The 13,211-nt window shown below is 40.2% G+C and overlaps 1 protein-coding gene and 1 non-coding gene across 29 annotated transcripts in view; one reads left to right on the top strand and one right to left on the bottom strand.

Moving 5' to 3' along the window:
• Positions 1-13,211, bottom strand: part of LOC144282376 (uncharacterized) — a 233,119-nt gene that overhangs the window by 187,053 nt on the left and 32,855 nt on the right. For 14 of the 28 annotated variants that reach the window (XR_013350819.1, XR_013350818.1, XR_013350817.1 and 11 more), the window contains 4 exons: positions 8,564-8,710; positions 7,857-7,999; positions 6,944-7,056; positions 6,218-6,407 (listed from right to left, as the gene is read on the bottom strand). The gene's annotated coding sequence lies outside the window, so the exon portion shown is untranslated. Of the gene's footprint in view, positions 1-5,038; positions 5,880-6,217; positions 6,408-6,943; positions 7,141-7,856; positions 8,000-8,563; positions 8,711-10,751; positions 11,327-13,211 lie in introns of those variants that run through there. The other 14 variants (XR_013350826.1, XM_077845933.1, XR_013350825.1 and 11 more) reach the window with 12 other exon arrangements.
• Positions 9,415-9,605, top strand: LOC144282790 (U2 spliceosomal RNA). Its single transcript, XR_013351231.1, has one exon. It is a non-coding gene; the product is annotated as a U2 spliceosomal RNA (small nuclear RNA).

Genomic DNA, 13,211 nt, shown 5'->3' with positions numbered 1-13,211 from the left:
CTTTGAGAATGAGAGCACTCAGAATGGCAGTGCAGCATAGTGTGCAGGGTCAGGCTGACCTGGGTGGGATTCCACCTAGAACCATGGGGACAAGTTACTTAACTTCTCTGTGACCCAACTGCCTCATATGCAAAATGTGCCTAATGCTATCTCTATCGCAGGATCCTTGGGAAACCCAGGAAATAGTGGTTTGGTGTCAGAGCCCTGTTTCCCTACAATAAAATGGATATAATACCACTGCCGCAAAGTTGTTGTAAGGATTAGATAATTGGGTAGCCTTGCAGCCCAGTGCCTATTTGGTGTCTAACAAAAACTCAGTTAGCTGTTATTATTATTGAAAAGTATCTTGCCCATAGTAGCTACTCAATAAATACTTTTATTTATTTCTCACTTTTGCATAGAAGATTCTGAAAATGTTAATGCCTTGTGGCCTTACTCCAAACCCCTGAGTGACCCGGTGGCATGGCCTGACCATGCCACATACAGAAAGTCTACAGAATGATCTGTACCCTTTGAGAAGCCATTTGTGGATCTAGCCCATTGGTGTGGACTCCTTGTTTACCAGTGGACATTTGTTTCTCTTCTTCTATTTTCATGGAGAACATTCTCCTTTGGGCTATCTCTGATTCAATTACAAAGCCCTGACAGGAGGCAGCAGACAGGGGTAGGAGAAGGCACCGAAGAGTGATGTCAGGTAATGAGGAAAAATGTCAAAGAAAGATAATTTGATCTCTTCTTTCACAAATTACTAAACATAATGTGTCTCTGCATGCCCTCTATTAAAAAAAAAATTGCTTGAGGAGGTAGGCATGATGGGTAAAAAAGAAGACCAAGAAGCTTCTATACTACTTTTGACTTTAGAGAACGCTTTGATTTGATTGTTACAACCCTCTGGCAGACCCTTTTATTCCCACTTCACTGACAAACTGAGGCTGAGGAAGTAAATGGTTTCCTAAGCATATACTGCTGCTGAAGGCATACTCTAAACTTAAACCCAGCCCTTCGAACTCTGAAAAATGTGCATAGAAAGTGTTACATATACACAGAGAGTATTTTAGGAGAACATCTCAGCCTAATAGTTTGATGTGCAAACAACTTGAAATCATGAATACAGGCCTTTTGTGAAAGAAATACAATAGGCAACTGACAACGAAAGCATGGATGGGGTGTGCACAGAGAAAAGGGGATGTATAGCCGAACATAAAGAAGAGTATTAGGAAAAAATGCTCAAAGGACTTCAGCTTGTGGTCTAAGGCATAACTAGGTTCAAAACTCAGTCATAATTGGAAAAAAAAAAAAAAAAAAAAGGAAAAGCTGACAGATATTCCTAAGTGGCCCCAGGCTTAGAGAGGCAGCCTTTGAGGATGTCAGACAACCCCCAGGAGAGCCCCAGCAGGCACCTTCCACAGGAGGACTAACCTCCCTCCTTGGCCCAGTTAACCACTCCCACTCTGGGGAGATCTCCTGAAGGCAAGGGAGAGATCATACTGTCAAATAAACTTCTCCAGCTGCTGCTGGATGCCTGCGATCTCATCAGCTCAGTATTTGATCTTTGATAAGAGGTTAGTGACCTTGACAAGGGCAACACCTCAAATGTTCTCCGTCATCTAGACCTTTATGTGGATAAATTTCAGGTCATTGCTTGAAAGGAGGTTTTACCAGGAAAGGCAAGAGAGGCAGGGTCTGGGCATCGAGAGGCAGCGAGGACAAAATGCACCTTCTGGTACATTAAAAGCTGGCAATGCGGAAGGCGGATATTGCCTTTTCACGATGTTGTCTAAGATTAGCCATCCTTCTTTGACTAATGCATATAGAAAAATTGTATATATGGGGTATGTGAGTAGCTGCACAGACATGCAATAAATAGGAGCGATACTAAAGATGGTTACTGACGTTTATTGACCTCCTACCATACGCCAAGCACTGTGCTTTATACTCATTATTTCCTGTAATCTTTACAGCAACCCAAGGGGGGGTGGGTATGATTACTTTCCTCATTTTATAGCCGAGGAAGCAGGGTTAGAACTGTTTAAACAGCTAGTAAGCAGTACAGCAGGAACTCAAACCCGTCGATCCAATTCCAGTTTAACTGCTATGTTTATGCATTAACTTAAGCTGCCATGTTTTCAGAGGATGACACAGACACACGCATCAATCAATACCGCAGACCCTGCAGCAGAGAAGACAGAGCCACCATCCACTGAGTTTTTAAGCTCCTGGTTTAACACATACCAAGTACACAAGAATTAGACAAACAAGGAGAACATGCAGCAGTTTATCTTCAGAAAAGATGGGAACCAAGGAGCGTAAGAGTGAAAATGGAAGGCGGATGGGGGTGGGGGTGTGTCAATCTTTAGGTGTGGAGCATGTGCAAAGTAGAAATGGGAAATGAATAACTTTCTGTGCCTCTGGAAGGTAGGAAGTAGAAAAGAAGCTTTAGAAAGCTTCTAAAGCGTGAAGGGATTGCGTTAAGTTCAACAAAAATTTACAGATTTGATGGGGCTTTCTGCTAAATTCTGACAATGACCAACTAAAATCCCTGGGTGGAAAAATGTGCCCAGGATCAAGGAGCTATGGCAATTTACAATTCACATATCTATTGCCAATTCATCTGTTTCACACCCCTGTGAACCTCTATTTTGTACTTTACAGATTCGAATAGGAGCCTCTGGGATAGTCATCAGTGTTGGGGGAGAGGGGTGAACTAGTATCTGGCACATAGCAGAAGCTAAGTAAGTGTTCTTTGAAAAATATCAAAGAAGGGCAAACATGGCACACACGTCTCAAACATCAGATTTTCTCAACAGTAAGCAAATTAAAACTCTTTCTTTAATAAAACAATCACGATATATAATGAAACAGAATGTAAAATGTGAGCCAATTTCTAAGCTAAAACCCAAAGCTTCGAATTAAAAATGCACTTGCTTTGGTACCTGCTTAGGGTCACACCCACACCCCAGACCCTGAGGGAGTCCTTGTGGTTTCCCCTCCACCATTCTTATTACTTGGTTGAAAAATGTGTACAAGAAGTATATGTGTGCAAATAGGTGAGTGCACATATTCAACCCAGACCATGGACCACTGCCTTTCATGTTTAAAAATGAATCCATTTAAAGGAACTGCTATCTTTATGTCATATTAGATAGAAATGGTACATCATTCCTTCTAGCTTATTAAGATAGTGTAGTGGGGCTCTGAGAACCATAGCAGCTGAAGGGGAACTGCCTCCTTCCCTCACTCCTCACCACCACCATTAGGCTATGATTCACATCTCACGTACTTATTTGAATGATCAACAAAAGAAGGACATTTTATTCTCCAGCCTTTTTCATTTAACAAATTAGAAAAGAAACACCCACACAAATCATCCCCTACCCATTTACCCCTTGCTCCCAGCCATGACTATCCTGGGCAAGAGTCTCGAAACCAGAAAGCAATAAGTGAACAAATGCGAGACCTCAGGCAACTGGACATCCAGAAGGCCATTTAGTGCACTCAAGTGCAGTGGAGGTTAGCTGTGTCGGGTGCCTGACAGGATATGGCCAGATCCTTGGCACCGTCACTTCAGTCAAGGAATGCACACGGTAACTGTGAAATATTTTGATGGTATTGATCCTGAACACTTCTTTACAAAATAAATGAGTATCTGAGATTCCTCATGGACCCCAAGAGACATTTATAAGTAGGAAATCTTTGTCAAGCTGAAGCTAAATTGGCTAAAGAATCTGTCTAACTGCTAAACTGGAAGGGACCTCATACTCTTGAAAAGATCCCAGGTTCACTCATGGTGCAGGCATCCATGGCCTTTCATCATTCTTTTTCTTTTCTTTTCTTTTTATTTCTTTTCTTTCTTTTTTTCTTTTTCCTTTTTTGCTTAAACCTCAAAGGCAAAGTTATTTGATTTTCCCACTGCACCTTCTATTAACTTCTGATTTGTTTGATAAGAAATATCCATATTATGACACTCATAAAACATAAAACAAACTAGGGTTCTAGTCCATGGTAAGGTGGTGCGTGTAAAGGCTCTAACTCCAATGAAAGAGGATCTGTAGGATTTATTTCAATATATGGCCCGTGGGCACCAGCTGGGGAGCATGTTGATTTATTCATAAAATAAGCTATGATATTATCACAATAATCTAACACATCTTGGAACTTTGGCCCTCCTGCCTTAAATATATACTATGTTTATCCCTCCTAGACAACTCTTACATAGTGCTCTTAAGCTTATATATATATTCAGCATGAACGCGAAGTGATATTATTCATCCCAATTTCACCACTAGCAAGGAAGTCCCCTCCAATGAGATGACACCACGGTCTGCTGCTGCGGAGATAGAAGGCAGACATCTCTCCTCACTCTATCAGTTCCCTAAAATCTCATCTTCAAGAACATGAGAAAAAGGCATCCAGCATGGCAGAGTGACAGGTCAGAAGGTCAAGGATCAATACAGTGATGTGTGTTGGGATATTTGCTTGATTAAGCGAGCTTCATAAAATATTTAAGAAGGTGTATACTTACCACTTAGGAAATAGTAATCAAATGAACAGAACAAAGTAAAATCCATTCTCAAGTTCTTGTTGTAATAGAAGTAAACAATCACAGGTAAAAGGTACTCTTTGAGGAACTTCACATATACTTATGTTTTTTTTTTTTGTTTTTTCTTTTTTTTTTTTATACTTATGTTTTATGGGAATTCTCACCCTGCCTATTTAGTTTCTGCTAACCCAGGAGTTACTATTAAAGCTATTTGGAGTTCTCCCACTGCATCGTATTTAGGCAGTGGTAGGAAGTAGCCCAATAACATGCTGGGAAGAGGGGGACACCCATTTGGGTTGACAAAATCCACTCTAGTTAATCCTCAAAAGTGAAATTTCTGCATTCTATAATAGGAGTTGCTGGGTATTTGATTAAATACCCCAGGTATTTGGTCCCCAACCTCCTTTCCATTTCTCCCTCCAACTGGCAAACATGAGAATTTAGACCAGAAGAACCTGAAGAAACAAAGTGTGTACTTTAATACAGAAATGCTTTTACCTGCCTTTCCTGCTGTGAACGAAATGGGCTGGGCTTTCAAAATGTTAGCCAGCTTAACTCCCAGTTGGTGGCACTGGAAAAATGTAGCCATGCAGTCTTACTGCTCTGTTTCTGTTCTTTAACTACCAACTGGAATATAATAGAGGAGTTGAAGGGGAACAAAAGAGAGATGGATCCAGAAAGAATCCAAAGAATGACAACAAAGCAAGCAAAGAAAATGATAATGAGTCAAAGACATTGTGCTTGCCAAAGTCAGCAGCCCAGACTATTTTCACATTGAAGATAATTACTCTTCCATTAATTGCCACTTTTCCCCTGAAAAATTCATATTTCACAAACTACAAATTATCTGTGGAAATTCATCTTTGCAACATTTTAGGAAAAGTCATACCAATGTGCTTAACCCAAAGACAGAATGTCTACATTCATGTTGCTCAGACACGGATAAGATATATTTTATGTAGTGGAGAGGATGTGGGTATAATGGAAAGAGCAGTGATGTTGAAAACACTAATATTTTTGAACTGGAAAGTGAGTACCCGGCCACTTTGATGGATTACAGGATAGGTACCAAATAAAGGGGCCGAGGGACCTGTGTCTCCTCGTATTGTATCTACAGGTACCTGAGCTTCCCATACGTTCAGTTCCTTCATCACTGCTCCATTGTCTTTGGTACTTGTTTCCTTCTCAGGCATATGTGAAAGTATTACAATAGTAAACACAAGGCTGGCACTTACCATGAAATCTTTATTTCCCATTTTAGTTTTAGAATACTTCCCAAGTATGCCATCGTCTTTGGTTTGTTCACATTTAAGAGTTCACACTTCCAAAGTTAAACCTCCTGGAAGGTTAGAAAATAGTGTGCCTTTGCCCCCCTTAAGAATTACAATGTATGTAATTTATTTTTATTTAAGAATGTTGTATGATATACTGAGTTACAATTTTCCAAGCTGAGGACAGAAAAACAGTAACAATAATGTAATTTGTACATAAATAAAATACATTATTAAATAGCCTAGCTTTCAATGCCTCAAATTGGTTACAGTTTAGGCAGTGTATATAAAGCTTTATATTACAGATTTCCGTGTCAAATTGACAAATGCAAACTTTCTTGGGGCTGGGATAATGCTAAATAAGATCAAATGTAATCTCATTTTATGAGACATGATAAAATCTTACCTCATCAGATGGGACATCCAGAATGTCGCATTTTCCCTGTGATTTTATTAATAAAGCAGAAACGGCCTTCCAATAGCTACTTCTTCCTTCAAAGCCTTGTCTCTCTGGGTAGTCAGAGTCAGGGTATGAGCTAGGTGATCCAAAGTTAGAATGTAAATTATAAACAATTTTTGTTGTTGTTTCTGCCAGTCTGAAAGTTCAGGAAAAGGAAAAAAAAAAAAGAACCGAGAATGTTCTACTGAACAGCAGAAAGAAAAGCTTACTATTAAGATAACTCTATACATTCCCATGTACTCACTAGCAGTTTACATTTTAACTTTCTCATAATCAGTTTTTGATCCCAAGTATTAGAAGTTAAATTACACCTACCCCTAGACATAGCCAGGGGTAGTTGGGCAATTTTCCACTTTAAGACCTGAATTATCTTCCTTTGATCATCTACTCTACTCAAATTCATTATAAAAATGACCAATTTACCATCCCACTTCACATGAGGAAAAGACAATACTATACACTGTGGGGTCTCAGGACAGAGCAACCAAATGCTACCTGGGGACAGATGAACATGATAGAGCATGTGTGAGTAACTTAAATTTTCCAATTATTCTTTATAAAACAATTGCTATACTGGCCATTATGAGTTCCAAAAACATACACTTAGAAGCATGAGCCATTAGCATATGTCATTTTCTACTGGCAGAAGCCAGCTCGCAATAAATCTCTTACCTTGTAGAGAGATGGAACAGCACAAGGCTCATAATAGGATGAGTGATGCATGAAATGTTCTTCAGCTCACTTCCCCTGGGATTTATACTTCCAAACCTAGGAACACCGTCTGCCTGCATGGATGGAATGCTAAGTAATGCAGTACAACCACCAATGCGTTATGTATAGCTTTTCAACTTTTTGAAATCTAGGAGAAACTGTGAAATAAGTAAACACGTAAGCAAGCATGTGTCTAAAAATTATGGCACAAATTGGCTGGAAAAATACACAGTTCAAATAAAGAAGATTCGTGATGAGCATGTGTTTTTAAGTAAAACTGTGTAAATAATATGCTTTTTCTTAGGAGCTGAAGGATTACTGCACTCCTGGTTATGGGTTTAAGACTGAGGCTGTTTTAGGGGATCCCTAGGTGGCTCAGGGGTTTAGTCCCTGCCTTAGGCCCAGGGTATGATCCTGGAGTCCTGGGATCGAGTCCCACATTGGGTTCCCTGCATGGAGCCTGCTTCTCTCTCTGCCTGTGTCTCTGCCTCTCTCTCTCTCTCTCTCTCTGTGTGTGTGTGTGTCTCATGCATAAATAAAATCTTAAAAAAAAAAGACTGAGGCTATTTTATATTGTACAGGGAAATCACTGGATCTTAATTACAGACAAAATGTTGGTCAAACAGTCAAATTTTTTTCAAAAGCATTCAAAGGAATGAAGAAAAAAAAAGCGAACCTAAGAAAAAATACATGAGAAAAATCTTGTATACTCAAATTCTCATTCAATTTGCTCATTTAATTTTGTTTTTAAATTGTCACTAACTTTTTTAAAGGCATAGCTTCAGATGAGATTTGCTTCCAATCTAAATTTAGCCTCCGTTCCTCGTGTCATATTTCTTCAGGCATGAGAAGGAAAATCAATGCCTCTACTCACCTTTGGAAGAATTTCACTGCCAAGTCTCCATGGTTCTATGGGATCCAATAATCCGTGGCTCAGTATTGATTTTTCTGTAACACCTGTAGAAACAGCCTCTCCTTCCTTTTTAACAAAATATAGCAACAAGAATCGTGTAGTTTCTGAATGAATTAAACAGAGGCTATTAAGCATAACCATTCTGCAAGGAAACGTGGGTTGTATTTTCAAAAGAAACGTTACATTTGCTTGATATTTTGGAGCTATTTAACAACTTTTTAAAGATAACGTGAACACCTACTTTTAAAGATAATCTGCACGTAATTTCTTCAGGTATGTGGTAGCTAACTTGTGTATGACAAATTGTACTTATTTTTTCTAAGGAAATAGACACATGGTAAGAGACAGATCAGTAAACCTCAATCCCCAATTTAAAAATGTCTCCAAAATCAAAACCCTTTTTGCATATGAAAAACCACATCATGTCTTTAAACACCTAAAGTTTTGATAAAAATATAGGATGACCCTTTCAAGCAGTGGCATAGAGTAGACCAAACCCTAGGAGAGAGAGTACATTACACTTTGGAAGTATTTTATGGCTCTGAAAGAGTTGGAAGAACAGGCAAGAGCCACCAAGCTTCCCACTTTCCCTGAAAAACAAAAACAAAAAAACCAAACCAACCCAGACCAAACTCCAGAAAGTCATGTTTCCAGCATTCTTCACACACCTGATTTAAACCTCAAAGGTATGAGTCTCCCCATGGGCAGACTTCTTTGGGCATGTCTGAATCTATCCCCCGTAGCCACTGTGTACGCTGAGTGGAGTCACTCGAGTTGGCAACCCACTCTGTCACTCACTCCATCAGCCTGAGAATCTGCAAAATAAAAATGCAGTGTTAAAAAAAAAATTCCTTTTACATTTGCTTTTCCCAGCAAAATCCTAGAGGAGAAAACACAAAGCAGGTTGTTTCTCACAATATATGTGACATCTTGGTTAAAAGTGACACGACCATGTTGCACTCTGACAGGTTTAGTGCTTGGAACTGACAGACAGAAGCCCGCAAGAACTACCTTCCTGCCACATATATTTAAGCTCATGTTAAAACCTTGATTTGATAGTCCCTTGATTAGCTTGAGCAACAGTGAGTGCTACTGCCTTTCAAGTTCATTATAAATTATGCTATTTCTCACATTACTGTCAATTTAAGCTCCTGTTTTACTAAAATGCAGTCATTTAAACACTCATCAAACCTGTGCACATTTCTGAGTTAAAGAATTAGATCAATCCAAACTCCAGCTCAAGGGAGAAGTTCCATTGTTTATCAGGCCATGTCTACACTGGCTGAGCAAAGCGCTCTGTTCAGAAGGAGAAGCGCCTTTGGCAGCTAGAGTCTACATAGCTGACCCATGGATGCTCGGGTGGAGCTTCTTCACCTAATTACACACGTGCAATGAAATTACTAAGCATTTGATGAAAATGACCCAGGACGACAAAAAAGCATGGCATGATTGTTGTTCTAATTTATTTACATGGCAGTCATTTAGAATATAATTCAAAGAACCTATTAAAAAAATAAGAACCGCTTCTCGGCCTTTTGGCTAAGATCAAGTATAGTATCTGTTCTTATCAGTTTAATATCTGATACGTCCTCTATCCGAGGACAATATATTAAATGGATTTTTGGAGCAGGGAGATGGAATAGGAGCTTGCTCTGTCCACTCCGCGCATCGACCTGGTATTGCAGTACTTCCAGGGAAGGTGCACCCCCTCGGGGGAAATGACCGGCTGTCAAAGAGAAGTTCTACCTTACGGAGGGTGTGGCGGTCCTCGGGCCTCTGTGGCTCAAGGTGATAGGCCTTGCTCTTGGTACGGCCCCTAGGGGGCTGGCTCTCAAGCCAGGCTTGAGCCTAGGAGTTTACCAGTCAGTCTTTTCCTCGTTCTCCTTGGGGCCCTCTGACACCAGAGGTCTCCATCCTCTGTCTGCCTGCGCTTAGCGTTCCCGGGCCTTTGGGAGCTAATGCAACCGTACTGACTCTACAGACCCGGTCGGAAGGAATTGATGTATTGACTCTTCCTATCCATGAACACAATTTCACTCCCTTCCCTTCCCTTTCTTTTCTTTTTCTTTCTTTCTTAAAAAAAAAAAAAAAGAAAAAAAGAAAAAAGAAAAGAAAAAGAAAATGAAAAAAAATAAGAACACTTGGGATCCCTGGGTGGCGCAGCGGTTTAGCACCTGCCTTTGGCCCAGGGCACGATCCTGGAGACCCGGGATCGAATCCCACGTCGGACTCCCGGTGCATGGAGCCTGCTTCTCCCTCTGCCTATGTCTCTGCCTCTCTCTCTCTCTCTCTGTGTGACTATCATAAATAAATAAAAATTAAAAAAAAAAAACTTTTTAAAAATAAGAACACTTATACTTCTTAGGCATGATGAATATGGGCATTGAAATAGTTGACGACTCAACATTTAGTCTGACCCAGGTTGTATGCTTCCCAAACAGGACCGTGGTGGCGTGATTTTAAAATACAGTACTTTTTCCTAAATGGTCTAGGTTAGGCTTTAACCCCTGACTTTATATTTGTAGGGGGAAAGCCTTCAGACTTCAGATAATTAAAAACTTCATTTAGACCTCCCAGAACAATGGGCCAAAACGGCAATTGATATTTTGCAGGAAATATTTTATACCCTTCCAACCTGCGCCAACAAGATATTATTAACAACTGTGGGTGCATTCTATTCTGGGGACAGGTCAATGCCCTTGTATCACCTCGAATTTTAAGGTCTTTTCACCAATTTTTTAAATAAAAAGATGTTTAGCAGAAATATTCTATTAGTAGCTATGAAATTATAGGTTTCTTCCTCCATCCACCCAAACACACTCCACTCTGTGAAATAACAGATACAACATTAATCACCTTTGGAATTTTGCCAGGCTTCTCTCATGGGTGAACTAGCAGGGCTGGACCAAACTGCCTTGAAGGAGGAAGCCCCCCTCACCTCCATGGAAGCCTTTAAAGGCTGTCACAGATCACTCATTCCAACTCTTCAAAGAAAGCAGGAGACAGGATTTAAACGTGTGGGAATCCATCCACACCATCATCTATGAACCATACTTTATTTCTACCAATATCACCTCTAAATAAATTTGCTACGTCAAAGTCCAAACCTCAGTTTCTCTAATTCCTTGGACTGCAGGAAGGATGATCTCTCATTTTTTTGCTACTCCCATTTTCCGATTTTCAAGAGCATGGCCAGTCTGTCTGTTTCTGTTTGATAAGTGTTTATAAGCTAAAGCTCCTTCTGCTGGGAGCAAAATTCCACCTTCAGACTGAGTCACGGCAACAAGTTAGTCGACTGACTTTGCAAAATACCACTCAAATTCTGAAATTAAAATAAATCTGGGATCCCTGGGTGGCTCAGCGGTTTGGCACCTGCCTTCGGCTCAGGGAGTGATCCTGGAGACCTGAGATTGAGTCCCGCATCGGGCTCCCTTCATGGAGCCTGCTTCTCCCTCTGCCTGTGTCTCTGCCTCTCTCTCTGTCACTCATGAATAAATAAATAAAATCTTAAAAAAAAAAAAAAGAAATCTGAGCTGTCTAAGAATCACTTTATTTAGCAAGGTCCATCCAAGATAAATCAAATCTAGTATCTCCTTGTCTTGTATGAAACCCCCAAGAATGTCTGGATATAAAACCGCTGTCAATGTTTTGGGCACACAATGTTGAGTACCTCATGAGGACGACATAAAGCAAACAAAGGTCCTTGTGGTGCTTTCTGTGTGCTTGGCACTGTTCTACAACACCTATGAGCTCAATGACTCCCCTAACAACCCTATAAGGCAAGTACTGTTATCTTCCTTTGACAGAGAAGAAAACAGAGTCAGAGGCAACGAGGAAGTTTCCCTGGATCACACGGTAGGAAGTGGTGGGGCTAGGATTTGAATCCAGACAGGCTCCAATCTATGCTTTTACTTGGCTTCTCTCCTTGCCCAGCCATGCTAACCAAACTGCTGTCATTACAGACAAGGATTTATGTCAAAAGGTGATTCTTTTAAATTGGTGCTTTCTTTCCTATATAAGTGGAATTAATTTGCCTGGAACTAAAAGCTTTACTCTGTGAACTGTTCTGGCCCCTTGGCTCATTTTTCTGCGTCTTCCTTGGAGGCATTTCCTTCCATATTGAGCCAGCATCTCCTCCTTTCAGAATAAGTTGGATGTCCTCAGAAGCAAAACTGTTCCTCGCTAATCATTTCAAGGGTACCGTTTACTCCTTTAAAGCTTATATCCTGGAAGATGCTTACTGAATGTGGAAAATAGCAAATAAAGAAGAAAATGCAAAGATAGAAACTGCCAATTAAATAGGGCCTCTGAGTAGAGCATGAACCTAATTGTTGCCTCATGGAATCGGACCTACTGAGGTCAGATCCTGACACTACCTTTTACAAGCTGGACAGGTTGTTTTTTTCTCTCTGTGCTTTAGTTTCCTCATCTTTTTTTTTTTTTTTTTTTTTTTTTTAGATTTTATTTATTTATTCATGAAAGACAGAGAAAGAGAAAGGCAGAGACACAGAGGGAGAAGCAGGTTCCCTGCAGGGAGCCTGATGCGGGACTCGATCCCGGGACCTGGGGATCACACCCTGAGCCAAAGGCAGACACTCAATCACTGAGCCACCCAGGTGTCCCTTAGTTTCCTCATCGATAAAATGGGCATAAAAATAGTACCATTGCTCAGGATCCTGAGGATTAAATAAACTAATCTATGTAAAATAGTTTGACTCAGTGCATGGCTCGTAGCAAGCCCTCAATAAATACATGTTGTTGCTATTACATTTAGTTGGTCGCTGCAACTAAGCCTAGCCTTCAGCTGCCACTAAGCACTAACAATAAAAAGTTTTTGTTATTTGGGTGTGAAAGTATTAATAGGGATTTTAGGAAAATCGGTTGTAGTCACAGGAAATCCTTTCAGCCCAGGGACAATTTAGCTTTAAGAATTCACTGTGACAGATCTCTACAAATAATTTCATTCCACTTTATTTTGCGAGAGCACAGGCAAATCACAGAATATGACACAACTACTTAGAAAGTTATCAGAGCTCACAATGTTGTCAGACACCTAACCTCAAGCACCAGGAGCAGATTTTTCTATATGGCAAGGTTTTAAGTAACTTGAAAGGATTGCTTGCCTAATTGGTTTGTTGTTGTTGTTGTTGTTTCTTTATATCACAATCCAGATTTCGGCCCAGAGTTACTGAAGTGAAAGTGACCTGGACAGTGGGGAGGTGATTTTAACAATTGTGCAATTCAACAGGAGCCAAACTGTCCATGCATTCAGCTCATCTGTGTCTTTCTTTAGTCCTTTTCTTTCTCTATACTCTA

The sequence above is a fragment of the Canis aureus genome, chromosome 13 (genome assembly GCF_053574225.1).
Source record: "Canis aureus isolate CA01 chromosome 13, VMU_Caureus_v.1.0, whole genome shotgun sequence".
NCBI classification, from domain to species: Eukaryota; Metazoa; Chordata; class Mammalia; order Carnivora; family Canidae; genus Canis; species Canis aureus.
Note: the sequence above shows the minus strand (reverse complement) of the source record. Positions and strands in the feature narration are given on the sequence as shown.